A 20,006-nucleotide genomic window follows, 5' to 3' on the forward strand; every position below is an offset into this window, starting at 1 on the left:
TGATGGAGCAAAGGGGAAATGTCCTTGTCGTTGTCTAATTAAGTAAGGTAGTACCTGACTCACAGCCCTTCCCATCTGTTCAGAACCATTGCTTCCTGTGGGCTTATACATTGTCTCTACCTGCTGGCCCCTGTGCTTGTCTGCCTAGTTCTATGGACACCGTAAGTGTTTCCAGACTTCCTCAGCCCTTCTAAAGTAGGTATGAACAGTGGGAATAAAATTTACTTCCGGCAAGAAGATGAAGCCCTCTATAACTATACTGGAAGGAATGAAGACGGCTCAAGGTGTATGTGCATGTGTGTGTGTATGTGTGTGTGTGCCTGTGCATGTGTGTGTGTCTGTGTGTGCATGCGTGTGTGTCTCTGTGTGTATGTCTGTGTGTGTATGTGTGTGTGCATGTGCATGCGTGTGTGTGTGTGTGTGTGTGTGTGTGTATGTGTGTAGGTCCAAGGACTTCTGTCTTTCATCTTGCTAAGGTCAGGTCTCTGTTGTTTGTGCTTCTGAAACATGTGCTCCAGGCTAATTTCTCTGTGACCTCTGGCAGTTCTTCTGTCTCTGTCCCCCATCTTGCTGTAGGATGTCTGAGGTCACAAACTTGTATTGCTACATCTTTCACATGGGTGCCAGAGATAGACTCTGGGCCACCGGGCTTTGTGCAGCCATTGACTTTACTGACTGGGTCTTCACCCCTGGAAAGAATGAAGCTATTCTAAAGAGACATTTATGCCCTTTCCTTTGGCTTTCAAACTATTTAAATAATGAACACCAAAGAAATTGGAACTTACCCTGAAATCTCGTGCCAGAAGAAGGAACAGAAGTAGCCTAGAGCCAACCAGAGCAGGAACTTGTCTCCTGGGAAGAGGTCACACAACTCTGACAACCATTCAGACCATCCTACACGGGAGACTGGAGCCCCAACAATGGAGAGGGACCACAAGCAGAGCTTCTATTGTACATTCCTTTGCCCTCTATTTAAGCCTAAGCCCCATGTCTGGACTCTCAAGATACCCTTGGTAGGGATGTCCCCAGACCACTTTGTTCCTGTTTTCTCTCTGCTCTTGCCTGTTACTTGGTTCTAGTTCTTTCCTATACTCAAGGGATTTTTTAACCTTGGATGTCCATCCAATGCTCCTTGCTCTAGATTCCCAACCCTCCTCTAGTTGCTCACCCTTTGCCCTGGATACAACAGCCCTTGGGAATACAGAACAAATTTCCCATTTCCTTCATCATTCTCCTTGTACTCTTCTCTTTAGAGGCAAGAAGTGTGCTGGGAACAGTGAGCCCAAGATGAATTATCAGACTGATATATATATATATATATATATATACATATATATATATATATATATCTCCACATGCTGTGGACAGAAACACAGAAAGTTGAGGGGAGAGGAAATGGAGGGAGAGAAGGAAGAGGGAGAGAGAGAGGGAGAGGGAGAGGGAGAATGAATTGCTTCCCCAAGGGACACAGGATCCTATTAGAATAGCAAATTTACCTTGTCTTATATTAGTGGGCCATTTGTGTGGGGACAGAAAAGAGATGCCTAACTGTGTACACTGTTAGATAGTAAATTATATACCTTTGTCCATTCTGAGACTGGTCTCTTAAGGTAAGATGTCATGGGTTCATCAGGAATTAGCCTCTGTTTATCTCAATTCTGGAATTTCTTCAGAGTTTAAAAAGGGTGCTAGGGGTGATGGTTGGCATTAATGGTCTGTTATGGGGTCATAGTACCATCAGACAAAAGGATCAAGTCATATTTTGGAGAGTGGGAAGATAATAGTCATTGTAGGAGGTTGAAGGCGGGACTGCGTGACACTCTTGGGGGCTGAGAGGTCCTCAGTGGTGGGAAAAACAGGTGATGGTGCTGATGACTGACATCCCTGAGACAGTGGTGCTGATGACTGAAGTCCCTGAGACAGTGGTGCTGATGACTGAAGTCCCTGAGGAGTTTAATGCCTTGTAATCACAACCCATAAGATAACAATTGTAACAGAGGACTTAGAAAATAGGAGCCAGAGATACAGAATACACTTAAAGGAGAGAGAGAAAGAGAAAGAGAAAGAGAGAGAGAGAGAGAGAGAGAGAGAGAGAGAGAGAGAGAGAGAGAGTGTTAAGTTGGTCTAGACCCATCTTGACAACTGTCTAGAAGCTGCCCTACTCGGAGCTCTGCACTAAACTTTGTTTTAGGCTCTTGGGTGTTTTGATTTATTTTGAGAGATGATTTCCATAGGCATTGACCCAGAAGCACAGATTTTATTAAAGGGAACTCATGTGCCTTCCGCTCCTACATTAAGGTTTTCTGGGAACCTGAGCTTTGGAAGGCTACTCTTGCTAAAGAGCTAGGACTATGCTGTTGTTCCTCTACAGATGCCACTGTGGCCTTCCAGATATTGAATGAAAGAGGTATTTCTGATAGGCTGGGGCACTGGTGTGCACCTTTAATTCCAGCACTCAGGAGGCAAAGGGAGATGGATCTCTGAGTTTGAGACCAGTCTAGTACATGAAGTGAGTTCCAGGATAGCCAACAGCTACATGGAGAAAACCTGTCACACACGCACAGATGGGGGTGGGGGGATCTGATATTTATTTCTGAGATTCCCATGGGCCAAATGAGCCCTCTGAGAATAGACTGGCCTAGTGCTGCCTGTTCCAGCAACAGGTTGTTTGTGGCTAGCGCTATAAGAGGAAGAATTTCAGACAATTCTGGAGTTTTGTTTTTATGATGTGAGGGCTTGGAGGTAAGAGTGCCTTCCTTAGAAAGGAGCCTAGATTGTGAAAACACTAGAAGACAAGAAGTCTGGACATCATAGGAAATTGTAGCTTGTGCCTAAATCCAGTCATATCAAGGGCCTGTCAATAGATTGCTGAAGTTGGCTGTAATAGAAGGGTCTGAGGGGCCGCAGGGATTGAATACATTTGACCTCATACCAGAAAAGTATTCAGCTATACACAGAGGTTGCCCAAAAGTGGGATGATTTTGAGGGATTTGGCAGCCATGTTTTTGAAAGACCAGAGATAAAAGGGAAAAGTCAGGTCCCACTTAGTTCCAGGCAGAACTCAAGAGTTTTATTTACCAGACTGCCAGTGGTTGCACCTAATAAGTGGTTATGTTAGTGCCTCCTCTCTCTCTCTCTCTCTCTCTCTCTCTCTCTCTCTCTCTCTCTCTCCCTCTCTCTTCTCCCTCTCTTCTCTCTCCCTCTCCTTCTTTGGAAGCAAAAAGGAGGACTGAGATACTCAGTTGGAAAGAAAATTTGCTTTGCAAATGTTAACATTGTTACTCTACTGTCAGTAGCCTGGGGCAGTGGGACCCTGGGGGATAGAGCCAGTAAATGGGGTGAACTAAAGTCTTATGCCCAGGCCAATTTTATTTAGAGCATCAGACAGTTTACACTCTGAGGATTAAGAAGAGTCGATATGAGTGAAGTGTACGATCACAAGGACAAGCTGCACATGGCTGACAAGCCACAATGACCAACACATGTTTTTCCATAGAGGAGAGGAATATGAACATTTAACTGAAAAACAAAAGCAAGCAATGGTGAGTAATCTGGAGGACACTCACTCCTATGCGCTACACCTGGAAGGAGCATGAATACACATTCAAGATGAATTCCAGTTTTTGAAGAAATTGAGGTCACAAGACTCATCTTGTCTTTTTTTTAAATATATATCTCCTTTCCTTCCCTGATCTCTCCCTCCCTCTCTCATCTTTCCCTCTCCCCTTCTCTCCTTCTCTGTCTCTGTCTCCCTCCCCCAACTCTCTCTGCTTGTGAAGGATTAGAATGTGGCTTTCAGCTACTGCTCTAGCACCATGCATACCATCATGCTCCCTGCCATGATGATAATGGACTAGGACTTTATAAGGGTTGCCTTGGTCATGGTGTCTCTTCACAGCAGTAAACAGTGACTAAGATACCCAACATAGGTTGACAGAAATAGTATATTTATCATATGATTCTCACCCCAGAATATCAGAATTGTGGATGCATAAGGAGAGCACTTAGGAACACAGGATGGTGTTTAGGCACCAGGAAATGTCCTGTTGTCTTCCATAGACTGGAAACAGGAAGGCCAGCCCGAGGACTGGGCTTGGCTTCTACTTTTTGTTGGGATGAGTTGTTGCTATTGGGGTCTTATGTACCCAGGACCTTCTCCTTCCCATCATGTCTAACTGTGGAATAGCCGACACAGGAGAATCTCAGTGTTGTAGAGAGGTATTAACCAGGTTTTTTTTTTTACATGGGCATAAATAGGTTTGGAGAACCACCACTTGTATCAGCATGGAGTTTCTTCAGGTACATATCCAACAATTAGACAGCTTAGACCAAGTTTCTGTTTATGACTTGAGCGAGGGGGTGAGAAATGCTTAAAGCACAAGGGTGACCATCTGGATGTAGCACAACAGGAGGTATAGCTGTTGGTAAGGGGGTTCAGCTTGGGATTGTGCTGTAAACCCAGCAAGGGCAAAGGGAGTGCCTGTGTGGCGGGGGAGAAGTCAGTTGCTTAAGGATTTAATAAGCAAAAGAACAATGAGAGGTTCCCAATATAGTGCCATCACAATCTCTGTCTTTTTATATAGAATTAGCAATAGGGGTCATACCCTGAATTTGATGGTGATCTCAGTCCAGGAATAGTCTAAGAGTTTGTTCCTGCTTGGCATTGAGAAAACAAGGGAATAGAGCTTGTAAAATTATGTCACAGAACTCAGAGAAGAGAGAATCTTGACTAGGGGCCTGGAGATGGTTAAGGGTGGGTTTCATGGTGTATGTTCCTTGTATGTGGTTCTGTATTACATAAAGGCATTCTCATACACGTGTATATTGTATATTGTGAATGTTCCCTCTATAATCTACCACTACCCTTTTCCTTATGACCCCTATTAGTCACTTTTGTTCCTTAGACAGTTTCACTTCTATTTTTATACCATATGTGACTATCTAATGTTATGTATCTATATGATATTTAAAAACCATATATTGTAAGCGAAGGTGTCTGAGGGTACCTGGAAGAGAATGGGGGACAAGAGACGTGAAGAAGGACGCCAAGACAAGAGTCTGATCAAGGTGACAATTTTATTTTTCCCCAAGGCTGAATTTATACCATAACATGGATATCAGAGGGAGGGGGGAAGTAAGAAACATGTACGCAGGCCAAGGACACAATATTCGTGTGGTCAGGGAGTAGGCTGATGTTGACAGATTGTCAGAAAAGTCACAGGTTTGTCATATCTATTGGTCAGCAGGATGAATTTTATCATATTATTATTTTTCTTGACCACCAGATTTGTATTAGTCTTCTGCAGCTGGCTGGGGATTTTCCATGAACCTAGTCATACTTAATTCTTACATCAACAATGGAGGGCTTCAAGGGCATCACTCCCAACATCTCCCCCTTCCTTATAGTCAAATGAAAAGGTGGCCAAATGGCCATGCTGTCCTGGAATGAGCCCCTCGGGAACTGCGTCTGTCTTAGGTTGGAGCGATATTTGTCACATGGCCAAGAGAATATTGTGGCCAGGGTCCGTCATGGGATAAGGCAGCAGCTAATGGCGGCCCTCCTATCTTCGGCCCTTTATTCGTGAATAAATCACTCTCTTACCCGTCATTGACTGTCCAGCTCAGCATGCAGGGGTGACAATTCGTTGATATTTTAGCAAAGGCATCAGGACAGTAGGCAGAAAAGAATGTTGTCCTCATTTGGCTTAAGGACAAAAATGTCCTTGCCTGGGCTGTGAGGAGATGTGTAAGTGAGCTTGGCCATCATCAAAGTATCCTCCATTGCTAGCCTATGATAATATACCTGAATAGGTTTTGCTGCTATATTATCTATCTGTTGTTTAACAAAGCTGGTTAAATGATTAAATGTCCAAATACCAAAAGATATAAGCAAAAGATAAAGACATACATAGGTATCCCATGCATGTCATGTCAGAAATAAGCAAACCCCAACTCAGTACAGTACAGTATCAATAACTGAAAGTTAAATATGTTGATACATAGAAGGAAAAGATAACATGTTGATTGACATTGTTGAAATTCTCAAAATAAATCAAATAGACAATTCAATTTTGGTTCCTGCAACAATCATAATTGCATTATCCAAAAATCCAAACCCTACAAAAGGCATCACATTGTAGAAGAACACATATCTCAGTGTCCTGGAGTGGGTGGCAGAGCTTCCAGTTCTTCTTGTGCAATGGCAATGGACTCAATGCGGTGCAGCTCTTTGAGCAAGCAGCTCCTCTCGGTGGAGTGCAGGCTGTAGATGAAGTTGCATGTGTGCCCTGCACCAAGTTCAGTGCCTCCCTGGGCTCCTTCTTTGGATCAGTGCCCAGAAGCTGGGGAGTAGGAACGTACAGGCTCTTTTAGCAATTTTATGGTAAATATAATCCCTGTATCAGCACCTGATTGAAACATTCTAAGACCCCAAGTATATCCACGTGTCCAATCCAGGTTTCAAACCACGGAGGTAAATTTAATATTTAGGGGAATGCACCATCCCCTTATTTTAGAATTAGAACCTTCACAACGGGACTCTGGGACATGTATATTAGCAGGATGGGAGATGTTATAAGTCAAACAACACAGTGTATTAGGTGATAAAATTCTTAAGAACAGGGGTAACAGGCCAGGCAGGAAAGCTAGGGGGTGGCCCGTTGAGAGCTGGTGGAACAACCAGCTCAGGTGACAAGTAGCATTCAGTCACACAGCTAAACGAGGAAGCTTTCTTGGGAAAAAAAAAGACCAGTGCAAAAATGAGCGCAAGCTTTGTGTCTGTGAAACAGAAAGGTGAGCAGAGGGGCAGCAGGAGTCTGTTACCGGCTGTCTCTCTGGACTTAGATTCTCCCTTAAGGAGTCACTCTCTTCAGTGTCTGCTCGGTGGCTCTGCCTCTCAAGAGACCCAGACTCCAAACGTCACTAGACTTCCAGTAAGAACTAATAACAAAAGGATGGAGAGATGGTTAGGATCTGGGTGCTAGATGCCAAGCAGCTGATAAAAGAATTGTATGGTTCATTCACTTTAGGGGGGGAGTTTCTTCCAGGCTGTCAGACATGCCTGGCAACCTTGAGTCAAGAGACCAGGAGAAAATAGCATCTGAGTATTGAAGGAGGCTCGCCCAGGGGTGTGTGATCCGACTGAAGCCTCTGGTATCAGAGAGTAAGCTATAGTCAGAGATAACTCGCTATAAGGATTCTTTCCCCTGCCATTCCTGAGGCAGGAGTCACAATTGGGCTTCCTGCCTCTTACAACCAATAAAGAGACTAACACTGGAGTACTGATCTTTAATAGTATAGCCCTCCCAGGACTGCAGTAGCAGTCCTTCACCAATCGTCTCACTGGGTTAGAGGGCCATGGAAAAGAAAACATTGATTCTGACCTTGGCCACAGCTTCCAGTTGGAGTAAGCTAAAGAGCCCGTGCCCAGACTTTCTCCTCTTATCATCCTAGAGTAAAGCCTGTTCTGTCTAGCAAAACAAAGTTCCTTGCAGTCTGCTGCAGACTCTTTCTGAAACTACTGCCCCCCAACCTGGGGCATTTTGACCATAGGGGCAGGAGCTGACTGCTGCAGGGATAGGATCAGAGGCACTCTATATGTCAATGATGACTAACGGGGAAGGCGACTTAATGCTGGAGACCGACTCCTCTCTTGGAATAGGGCCAGTAGATAAGGCAGGCTCCCTCAAAGAACTTTTCTTAATGAACGCTCTCCTTCTGTGAGCAAGTGTTGAAGGTCTGGCCACTGAAGGCAGCGACTGGAATTTTTTTTTTCAGGGCAAGGGGATCAAAAAGAGGGGCATCTCTCCTTGGGGAGGAGGCTCAAGAGAGAAAGACAAAGCTCCCAGGCAGAAAACAATTTCTCAAGCAAATTATTTCCAAGTTAAGCACCAAGAGGACCAAATAAAATTCCTTGTCAAACAAAACAAACAGTTCCATGATTTCAAACACAGTCATCAGTCCAAGTCCAAAAACGAAACAAAAGCCAAAAAGACACAACAACACCACAGAAAACAAACAGGACAAACAAGACCAAGACAAGGCATCCTATAACCAACTTCCACAGATGCTTGATACCTTCAATACCTGGTCCAAACTGCAGCTTAACCTAAGCTGCTTCTGGGATGAGGAGGACTATCTGACCCCACCTCCCAACGGGATTTAGAGTGTCCTCTAGATTCCTTTCTCCTACTAGAGCATCCTTTAGGGCCTGTGGCCTGTGACAACTAGCACGTCTGCCTGTCACAGCCGTAAGTCCCTCACTGGACATATAGCGAGCACTGAGGGGACTCTAACCCCTCTACAGGGGGGGACTCAAACCCCCCTCTGAAGGGACTCGAACCCTTCAGACAGCAGACACAGACAACACAAGACAACATGAAACAAAGACAAGACATGACACAAAGACAAAACAGAAAGTAACACAGAACACAAAACACAGACTTGCTTGAGCTTACCTCCGATCTCCTCGCCAATTGTGGTCTGGGGGGAGCGCAGTTCCTGGCAGGTGCACCAAAATGTTGTAAGACCCCATAGTGGCCTTACCTCAGGAGCGCCACCCACAGAGCACAGATTGACAAAGTGATCATTGCAATAGCATGAGGGTATAAGGTTTTTAATCCACATACGTGGGGTTGCCCATCCATGCAGGGAAAGGCAAGCTTGAACCCAAAAAGCACACAATTTTTATTCATTATAGAGGACAGACTTCAGCAGCAAGGTTAGCCAATCCATTAAGCAATCACTAACTCTGCACTATCTTTTGTATCAATTGTTCCCTCCTGGGGGAACTATGGACAAGTATTTCCTACAAAATCTAAGAATTTAAAAATTTTTTTTTCTTTTTTCTTTTTTTTAACCCTATTCTTCGCGTCTTGAATAACTCCCTGAGTCCTGTCACAAAAGGTAACTGTAGAATGCTTGTCCCATCACTTGCCACTGAGATCTGCGTCATCTGGGGAGAAACACACACCAAGCCTCTGAACCAAGGTCGGGCAGTCCATGGTGGCCAGAAGCGGGGGAGCAAAGGCTCCGAGAGGGGGGGGGAGCAAAAGCTCCGGGGGGGGGAGCAAAAGCTTAGACAAACAAGAAAGACAGGGCTGCCTAGTCACGGGAGACGACGTTCTCCTCCAGGAGACCTCCAAACAGCCCCATGTTGGGTGCCATTTGTAAGCGAAGGTGTCTGAGGGTACCTGGAAGAGAATGAGGGACAAGAGGTGCAAAGAAGGACACCAAGACAAGAGTCTGATCAAGGCGACAATTTTATTTTTCCCCAAGGCTGAATTTATACCATAACATGGATATCAGAGGGAGGGGGGAAGTAAGAAACATGTATGCAGGCCAAGGACACAATATTCGTGTGGTCTGGGAGTAGGCTGATGTTGACAGATTGTCAGAAAAGTCACAGGTTTGTCATATCTATTGGTCAGCAGGATGAATTTTATCATATTATTATTTTTCTTGACCACCAGATTTGTATTAGTCTTCTGCAGCTGGCTGGGGATTTTCCATGAACCTAGTCATACTTAATTCTAACATCAACAATGGAGGGCTTCAAGGGTATCACTCCCAACAATATATGAGAGAAAACACAGTATTTGTTTTTCTGAGTCTGGCTTAATTTGCTTAATATGATTATCTCCAGCTGTATCCATTTTCTTAGAAACAACCTAACTTTGTTCTTAAAAGTTGAAAAATGCCATTGTACAGATCTGGATATAATCTTCCTTTGCCAATTGCCCTGTTGTTGCACACTTAGGCTGGCTCCATAACTTAGATATTGTGAATAGCGCTGCAGGAAACATTGGTGTGCACCGATCTCTGCGATATGGTGAACTGGGATAATTAAATATCCAGGACTGGTATAGATGAGTCACGTGGAAGAGCTTTAGTTTTTATGAGACTGTACACTGATGTCCATAGTGCTAGGCTAATTTGCGTTTCTACCAGCAGCATAAATGGGTTCCTTTTCATACACATACCCAACAACATTAGTTTGATTTGTTTCATAAGCTGATGAAACAGAATCTGAATCTCAATGTACTTTTTTTGATATCTGACAGTTTGTGAAACTAAATATATTTTTTTTTCTTTTTTTTCGGAGCTGAGGACCGAACCCAGGGCCTTGTGCTTGCTAGGCAAGCGCTCTACCACTGAGCTAAATCCCCAACCCCTAAGTATTTTAAAATATCTTTCTCGAATGCTTGTGTTTCATCTTTTGAGAACAGTCTTATTTTATTACCTACTAATTGAATTGCTTGACTTCTTATTGTTCAGTTTTTTAATTCTTTTAGTCTAGATACCAATCATCTGTCAGATGTATAGCTAATAAAGATTTTCTCCCATTCTTTAGACTATTTACTTGCTTAACCATTTCCTTTGATGTACTGAAGCTTTTAATTCCATGACATACCATTTATCAATTGTTGGATTTATTTCATGAGCAGTTCTTATTTTTAAAGCCCTTGTCTATGATAGTTTTATGTTAACTTGACACAGGCTGAAGTCATCTGAGAGGAAGCACCTTCAATTAGGGAAGTGCCTTCATAAGATCTTTAGCAGTTTGTCTTCTAAGTTCGGGCAGGCTCCACTCCACCATAGCAACCATCCCATGGTACTGACATCTTCAAAATGCTAGGGTCTTCTGCTGCAACTGGTCTGAACTCTCACCAATATACTCTTCTAGGCTCTCTTCATGGTGCCAAACCTCAACTCCTCTGCATGACCCCTTTAGTCCTCAGACTTCAACTGTCACCAAGGCTGCGTCTTTACCAATGGCCTCTCCTAGCTCTTCAGAGTTCCAAGGACCAGCCTCAGTCCATGATCCCCCTTACACCTTCAAAACTAGCACCACCTGCATGACTCTTACACTACCAAGCCCAGATATCAGCATGGGGTACAACCTTGGCCTCCTCTGGCACATAGCTTCTGTTTGCTGACTCTGAGGAAACATTCACAGATTTAACCTCAATAATGCTGCTCTCTTCTTGCTCATTTCTCAGTTCTAGGTGACCAACATCAAGTGTCCCAGCTGAAGAGGGTAGAGCTGGAGAAATGACCCAAGCCCCTTTGAGGAGCCCAGAAAATTGTGAATGGATCCCAGACATTGGATATTGAGTTATTCACACTGTTGGGAATTTGTTTTAGCTTTAATCTGATTGTAACTGTACCCCAGCTATTTCCTTTTGAAGTAAGAAAGTATTTAACTTAATTTTGATTTTTACAAAAGTTCACCATAGAGAGAATTTGAATTTATAAGTAGTAAAATTTTAGTGTGTTTGAATTTGTAAAGACTATGGGACTTTTAGAGTTATTTATATTTTTAATGTGAGATCTTGGGGTGAATGAGAAAGGAGAGGTTGTGGTTTAACAGTGAAGTGTTTGTGGGTCAAGTTGACAAGGGGACAGTGTACTGGATAGTTTTATGTCAACTTGACACAGCTAAAATCAACGGAAAGGAGGAAACCTCATTTGAGAAAATGTCTGCATAAGATCAGGCTGTAGGCAAGCCTGTAGGGCATTTTCTTAATTAGTGATTGATGGGAGAGCACAGCTATTGTGGGTGGAGCCATCTCTGGGCTGTTGGTCCTGTTTCTATATGAAAGCAGAACGAGCAAGCCACGGGAGCAAGCCAGTAAGCAGCACCGTCCATGGCCCTGCATCAGCTCTGCCTCCAGGTTCCTGCTCTGTTTGAGTTCCTTTCCTGACTTCCTTTGATGATGAACAGTTGAACTTTAATTTTTTTCAAACTTTGTTTTTAATGATGGTTCTTCAAACATTTTAACCTCCCTACTAGAGGTAGTGGAAAAGAAAGAATATGGGGAAGTGGACCTGTTTAGAAATGGTTCTTTCTAGCAGCTCCCATCTGTGTTGTCTGGAAATCAGCATTTCAGGTCACAGGTCAGCAGCCCAGCTTGATCCACTTGCGAACACTTCATGGATACACCAGCAGTCCAGTTTGGTAGTCAGGATAGCAAGCAAGAACCAGCAGTGGTGGCGCTGCCTAGCAGAGACAGCCTTGACACAAATCAGCATGAGGGACTCCAGGGGCAAGTTCTCAGCTGTGCCTCTCTCAATGAAGTGAAGATCAACACAGACCCACAAGCGTTGCACATCTAGCTCTATAAGCAAGCCTAGCTCAGCCTCCTTCACTGTCCATCAGTCCTATTTATACTTCCTCCAAACGTCACGTGTCCTCCACAGGTCTTGCCTCAGCACGTGAGTGTCTCAGCTGAAGCGGCAAGAAAACTACAGCACGCCACCAGACTTTTTTTGGTGCAGTTTTTCTCTTTGGCGTCCTGACAAATGGAGCTCACTATGCAATGTAAGGTGGACCAATACACGTGTGCTGTTAGTGAGGATCCTTCATCACGCGTCCTTCACATGCTTGTCTTAGCAGAACATCCTTTGTCCTGTGTCTACTTCAGTGAAATGTTCCTTCATGAGTCTGCCTTAGCCTTTCACCTGTGTCCACTTTAACAAAACGTTCCTTCATGTGTTTACCCCAGAAAAACACCATCAAATTCAACTGACTTCCCAAAGAGCCCTTAAGTTTCCACTTCAAACAGTGATATGGAAGTATATTTTCCTTCCCATCTTGCATTCTGATCACAGTGCTTCTTCCCAGTTAGAAAGCCTAACTAAGACATAAATAGCCTCAGGATTTCAGGCCTTATGGGACTTTGCTCCATCTGGAGTTGGTCCTTGTACGTGGTGAAAGATGAGGACCTAGTCTCATTCTTTTCTATGCAGCACCCATTTTTGCCATCAGTATTTGTGGAAGGGGCTTTTATTCCCTCCAGCAATTACTTTTGGAATCTGGACACAATCAGGTGGCCGTAGTTGTGTGGGTTTATATTTCTTATTGTTTTCCATTGATCTACATATCTGTTTTTATGCTAATACAATTCTGGCCTTGCTATCATGGCTTTGTAGTCTATGTGGAAATCAGACATGGTGATCCTTCTAGTGTTCTCCTTTTTGTTCTGGGTTACTGTGGCTATCTAAGGTCCTTTTTTGGTTCCATATGAAGTTTTTAAAAAAAATTGAAACTATATTTAATTACAACAGTTCTCTTCCTTTCCTGTTTTCCAAATCCTCCCATATGTTCCTCCCTGCTCTCCTTCAAATTCATGACTTTTTCACTAATTTTTAATCACACACATATATGTTTTCATCTATGCATAAATGTTGCTAACTATAGCCATCTGTTCAGTCTGTACAATGCTACCTGTGTTGTGTTGGGATGGCCATTTGGCACTGGACAATGAACCGATGTGCTCTTCCCTAGAGAAGGCCTTCTCTCCTGCTCCCAACTTTCCTCAGTTGCCTGGAGCTCTTTGTGTAGGGTTGATGCCATGTGGGCTTTCCCTCATCCAGTTTGGCATGTCCGCTCACGTTGTCTTTGTTCGACTCACATTTTGGCAGAAGTGTTGGGGAGACTGTACCGGTGAAGCGTCTGCTGCTAAGAGATGCAGTCTCCAGTGCACTCTGATACATCTACATGAATCCTAAGCGTGTTTTCCTGTTTTGATGAAGAATGGCACTAGACTTTTGGTGGAGATTTCATCGGATATTCAAGATACTAAAAATCCCAGGTTTAGTAGCGTAGCCATTTTAATAATTGCAATCCCTGAACATGGGGTTGGGGGTGGGTCTTTCCATCTTCTAGTGTGTGTTTCCATGTCTTTGGTGTTTGTAAGTTTCTACTGATTCAGAGGCATTTCCATTCTTTAACTAGGTTTATTGTAAGGTATTTCATCTTTGTGTGCGTTTGGCAATGTGAGTGTGATTGTCTCCTTGATCTCCATCTCAGCACACTTGGTACTTACTGATTTGTTAGAAAACTACTCCTTTTTATACTTTGACTTTCTCTCTTGTCATTTTGCTGAAGTGTTTATCAGATCTAAGTATTTTTCTGGTTTTCCTCTTCAGGGTTTCTATTGCTGGGATAAAGCACCATGACCAAAAGCAACTTGGGGAGGAAAGGGTTTATTAGGGTTATATTTCCATATCATTGTTCATCATCGAAGGAAGTCAGGACAGGAACTCAAACAGGGCAGGATCCTAAAGGCAGGAGCTGATGCAGAGGCCATGGAGGGGTGCTGCTTACTGGCTTGCTCCCCACAGCTTGTTCAGACTGCTTTCTTATAGAACGCAGAACCACCAGCTCCAGGATGGCACCACCCACAGTGGGCTGGGGCCTCCCCACATCAGTCACTAATTTAGAAAATGCCCTTCAGGCTTGCTCATAGCCCAGTCTTATGAAGACTTTCTCAATTGAGGTCCCCTCCTCTCAGATAACTCTAGCCTATGTCAAATTGACATAAAATTAATAAAATTATCTAGTACTCTGGTGAAGGTTTTATTCTGTCCCATGTACAGAATCAAATCTTAAAACATTCTAGCATCTTCCTTTCTCATTTTTATCTATTTTCTCTTCTCTATCTCTTTACTATGTGTATTTGACGTTTTGAATATAATTTTATCTTGGTATGTTCTTCTCTGGCCTTGATGTTCTAAATGTATCTTGCACCTAATTCAACATCTTTTTGCCTAAATGTGAGAATTTGTCTGTGATTATTTTAGTTATACCTTTTTTTCTTTGAAAAAATGTTTGTTGCATGGTGGTAGCACATGCTTTTAATCCAGCACTCTAAAGACAGAGGTAGGTGGATCTCCAAGTTTAGGCCAGCCTGGTCTACAGAGTGAGTCCCAGTACAGCCAAGGCCACACAGAGAAACCCTATCTTGAAAAGCCAAAGAAAACAAAGCAGAACAAGTTATTTTATTTTATGTGTATGGGTGTTTTACTTGGTCATATGTACCACGTGTGTACCTGGTTCCTGCAGAGTCACTAGAGGACACTAGATTCACAGGAACTGAAAGTTAACAGAGTTTGTAAGCAGCCATGTACTGGGAATTAAATCCAGGTCTTCTGAAAGAGTGGCTAGTGCTCTTAACCATTGAGCTATTTCTCCAGTTCCTAAATTTGTTTTGATCTTAAAAATGTAATTAACATTGAATTCTTCTATGTTCATGATTGGTAGCATTGATATTTTTATAGATCCTATATGTTTTCTTTATAATTTAAAAAAATAAACCTTTCTTTTAAAAAATATTATTTCAGCTGTCATGGTGGTACATGACTTTCTTCTCAGCACTTAGAAGACAGAGGCAGGTGAATCTCTTGTGAATTTGAAGCCACCCTGGTCTACATAGCAAGTTCCAATTTAGCTAGAACTACATAGAGAGATCTTGCCTCAAAAAAAAAATAAAAGTTTTTATTTTATTTAATGTATGAGTGTTTTACCTGCAGGTATGTCAGTGCCCGTGTCTATGCTTGGCACCCAAAGAGACCAGAATGGGTATCAGCTCCCTTGGAACTGGAGTTACAGACAGTTATGAGCTGCTATGTGGGTGCTGGGAATTGAACCTGGATTCTCTGAACAGCCACTGCTGTTGACCGACCCCCACTCCCACCATCCTGCCCTCCAACTTCCTTATTAACTTCCTGTTGTCACTGTGATAATGCTCCAGTCCCTCTGCCTTGTCTTCAAGGCTTAATATTCCCTCTTCTATTGGTGAGGCTTTCCATTGAAGTTTTAACTTGATTTATTGAAACCATGTCCAGTGCTGTAGTTTGGCTCTCCCTTCCCATATTTCTATTCATTAAATTCCAATTTTCTTTCCTTTATCAACTTGCTTCTTTAATCTGTTTGTTTATGTTCTGGCATTAATTCTGGAGTTTGCTGTCTTTTTTTTCTGAGTTCTTTGAGCATCCTCACAGTCATTTGAATTGTTTGTCTGGGATTTCATATAATTTACTGGCACAGGAATATCAAAATATTGCTAATAGAATAGTCATTTTTTGGAGAGTTGTATTGCCTTAGCTTTCCACGTTTCTCGTACATCTGAAGTGAAGCCACCGCCCTTACTCTGTCTGTGGAAATGTGAGTAATTAGGTTATGTTAGAGTGAAGGCGTCATCTTCCTCTGCTAGACTTAGATCTAGCACCAGGCTCAATTCCTAGTACTCCCCTGACAGTTGAGTACCGTGTGCAAAGCCAATCTTGATCAATGGGTAGGCCCACTATGAGAAAATGGGTATAGTCAAATAAAAAATATTTCAGAATGCCAGGAAGGCTAGGAACACTGTATGTGTGAACTAATATGTCAGTCGCCGTGGTGTAAAGGGAAGGAAATAAAGCAGGGCCAGAGCGTCCACTAGTAATGAGTTACAGAGGAGAAGCAGAAGGGAGACAAGCAAATAGAAAGTGAGGAGGCAGGACAGGGACAGCGAGACTATGTAGTTCTGGTAATATAATCTGATAAGGCAAAATAAGCCTAGCCTCAGGCTGAGACACTCAGACGAATGCCAGCACGGCAGGCCAAAGTTCCTCAAAAGGAAAAGGAGAATGGAAAGAAAAGAAAGAGGAGAAAGTGTGTGTGGAGTGGGAATGAAGGGGGGCAGGGGGGGGAAGACAGAGCAGGATGAAACAGCCAGCTAAACTGAAGACGCGAGCTGGGCAGAGCTGTGCAGTCTGAGCGCAGTCTGCCGGCTTTCCGGTTCAGTTTCAGCTTTCTGAGATTTTCTTCCTGGGGACCCACATGGCTGTTCTGTTCTGAGTGTAAGTCACAGATGCTGGCCTTTGTAGTGGGTAGTCCTTCCTGGGTCAAGCCATAGAGATTGGTGAACCTTCCTCAGGCTTAGGTTGTAAGCGCATTCTAACTTCTGCTAAGATAGGCGGAGTGTGATGCTGCTTCTCTCCGTGAGTGGCCATTCATGGATTGAGTCACAGAAGTGGGTTATATCTCAGGACTCTGACTGTAGATGCTGGACCCACTGCTGAGTGGTCCTTTCTAGTGTTGGGCATGCTGCCTAGAAACTGAGTCTGTTTTCCTACAGACAGTCTCCAGCCAGATTTCTAACTTGTCAAATACAGCGACTAAAATTCCTTTCCGTAAGTCTAAAGGTTTTCTGCTGGTCAAGTGTCATCACCTAATCCCAAAAGCTGGGTTCCCTGAAGTTCTGGGATGGCCAGACTGCTGATTCAATGGGTCTCACTAAAACGGAATCTCACTGCTGCTCTGATTGGCAGTGCCAAGAGAGTTTTTCTGGTGTTTCTCCTCCTGTGGAAGGGTGTGTGTGTGCGTGTGTGTGTGTGTGTGTGTGTGTGTGTGTGTGTGTTATATGCATATATGTGTAGATGTACATGTTTATGCTGAAGCATGTGGAGGCCAGAGTTTGCTGTCAGGATATTGACATCAATTGCTTTTTCTCCTCAACTCTTTTTTTTTTTCTTTTGAGATGAGATCTCTCACTGAATTAAGCGTTTACATTTTAGTTGAACTCACTGAGTGCTGAGAATCCTCCTGCCTCTGCTTCTCAGTGCTGGGATTACAGATGTGTACCGCGACGCCCAGGTCTTTATGTGGATGTGGGGAAATCTGAATCCATGTCCCCAGGCTTGCACTTCACCCACCTCATGTCTCCCAACCCCATGTTGGATGGTTTTAAGATAGACCTAGTCTCCTGAATAACGTGAGGATTAATTTTGAAATGGTGGATTCAGGCTTAGAGCTGTACTGGGCTATACTCAGTGGTAGTCTTATTTGTCCTGGTGACAGTCAGATAATTATTCTCTGGATATAATAAGAGGTCTCTTTAGAGGAAGGGCCTGCCATAAAGGACTTTGAAGGGGCTGAGGTTATAGACGTAGGAAAAATACAGAATCACAAAAGTGGTCCAAGAAGACCAGGAAGTTTCAAGTGTGAGCTTACTGAGAGATTTCTTAAAGGATTAGGCTAGTCTTTTTGACCTTCCAGGAAGATTAAGGATGTTGGGTGTCTTAGTCAGGGTTCCTATTCCTGCACAAACATCATGACTAGGACACAAGTTGGGGAGGAAAGGGTTTATTCAGCTTACACTTCCACATTTTTGTTCATCACCAAAGGAAGTCAGGACTGGAACTTAAGCAGGTCAGGAAGCAGGAGCTGATGCAGAGGCCATGGAGGGATGTTACTTACTGGCTTGCTTCCCCTGACTTGCTCAGCCTGCTTTCTTATGGAACCCAGGACCACCAGCCCAGGTACGGCACCACCCATAATGGGTTGGGTCCTCCCCCCTTGATCACTAATTGAGAAAATGCCTTACAGCTGGATCTCATGGAGGCCTATCTTCAATTGAATGTCCTTTTTCTGTGATAACTCCAGCTTGTATCAAGTTGACACACAAAACTAGCCAGTACATTGGGGGTCAGACCATGTTAATTTTGAAAGCCTTACTCCCTGAATGGTATTAAAAATGAAAGCATGACCACAGTCCCTGAAGGATCCCAGAGGAGCCTGAGATATGGAATAATACATTCCGTGAGGACAGTGGTTACCTTGGGGGCTGTTTCTGCCTTACTTTTCTTTCCCCAGTGAGTTTCTGCATCCACTGCAACTGGTGGTTATTTGAGTCCCTTGTATGGCTGTGGTCGTCAGTCTTCCCTGACACAGTTCTCCTATGCTGGACTGGCTGTAAAGGGGGGGGAGGTCTGAGAATCCTTCAGGATTGGCCTGACAACTGGTGGATAAAGCTTTGGAAATGGAGCCGGGGTCTAAAGAATTCCCATGCCTCTGAGAGAGGCTCAGTTAGAATTTGAACAGTGTCATGGCTACTGCCAACTTGACACAAATTAGCCATACTTGGGAAGAGGGAATCTCAATTGAGGAAGTGCCTCCATCAGACTGTCCTGTGAGCATTGCCTGTGGAGTATTTTCTTAATTGCTAGTTGATATGGGAGAACCAAGCCCAATGTTGGCAGAACCAGCTCTGGGCAGCTGGTCCTGGGCTAGATGAGAAGATAGCCAGGCAAACTTGTGATCACCACTCCTTCATGGTCTCTCTTCAGCTCCTGACTCATGTGCCTGCCCTGCCTTTCCTTGAGAGTGGGCTGTAACCTGTAAACCAATAAACGCTTTCCTCCTCTAAGTTTGTGCTTAGTCAGTGTTGTATCACAGCAAGAGAAATCTAAGAGGTCTTTGGTCCCCAAAATGTGGCCTGGTAAAAACTGTTCAGGGTTTTCCATTAGGACGATCCAGGAAGCAACAGCTTGTTTGAGGGCTCCATAAAAAGACATGATTGATCTCATAGGGCTTGCTGTGAATCCCTGATTTTAAACCCACTGCATGTCTTGAGGGATGTATCACAGGTGAGGGGAGATCACGGTTGGGAGCTAAGGCATCTTGCCGTGGAAGACGATCCATGGCATGGTTTTTATCTGGAGGAGCCTCAGAGAGCTTTGGGTAGGTCTTTCTATGAATGATGACCACTTGATCTGGAAGCCAGGAGGCTGCAAGTATCTCAGAGGGCATGCTTAGTAGGGTGGTGACGCTCCTTTCTCTACAGATGGCTTCCCATGGAAAGCGCAGATGAAGTCTGTATCAGTTATAAGTCTCAGTCCTGTCCGATGACCTCTGTGAGGGTCACTAACACCTGTGTTCTGCCACATAAACCTGAGAACCAGGTGACCTTGCAGTGGGCAAGTGGAGAATCTTGTAGTCTAGTCTAGTGCTCCAGGTCCTGTCACCTATTTGACAGGATTGTTGTAGAGGTCTCAGAGTCAGGGTCTGGCAATAAGGTCAGGTGACTTAGCCTCTGGCAGGTCTTACCATATGCTCTGGGGTTTGCAAGGGCAGACCCTGGCACTTGCTCTATACAACCTGTGACTTGGTGGAAGGCTCTGGAATTAAGAGTTTCAGAGAGTGAATGGGGCATGTAGGCCATCGTACTTAGCACTAGGGCTAATTTAGATTTCTCTGCTATTCGAGGAAGTCTAGGGACTGTGTCATTTTAGGGGCTTACCCTATTCACTCTCCTCTGCTCTCCTTAAGACCTCTAAAAAGGTTTAGCTGTAAGACCAGACCGTGTAATCTAATTTCTGAAAAATCCTGTTATGACAAGAAAATCCATTGTCCTGTTTTCTAACTGGAGTCTTTGTGGTCAAAGCGAAGTTCTTGTGAC

The 20,006-nt window shown here is 43.8% G+C and overlaps 1 long non-coding RNA gene across 1 annotated transcript; it reads right to left on the reverse strand.

Moving 5' to 3' along the window:
* Positions 1-5,059: 5,059 nt before the first annotated feature.
* On the reverse strand, positions 5,060-9,246 carry LOC148001042 (uncharacterized). The gene is made up of 2 exons (XR_015639134.1): positions 9,192-9,246; positions 5,060-6,939 (listed from the first exon to the last, which is right to left on the reverse strand). It is a non-coding gene; the product is annotated as an uncharacterized LOC148001042 (long non-coding RNA).
* Positions 9,247-20,006: the final 10,760 nt, after the last annotated feature.

This window comes from Rattus norvegicus, chromosome 15 (genome assembly GCF_021556685.1).
Source record: "Rattus norvegicus strain SHRSP/BbbUtx chromosome 15, alternate assembly SHRSP_T2T, whole genome shotgun sequence".
Classification (NCBI taxonomy): Eukaryota; Metazoa; Chordata; class Mammalia; order Rodentia; family Muridae; genus Rattus; species Rattus norvegicus.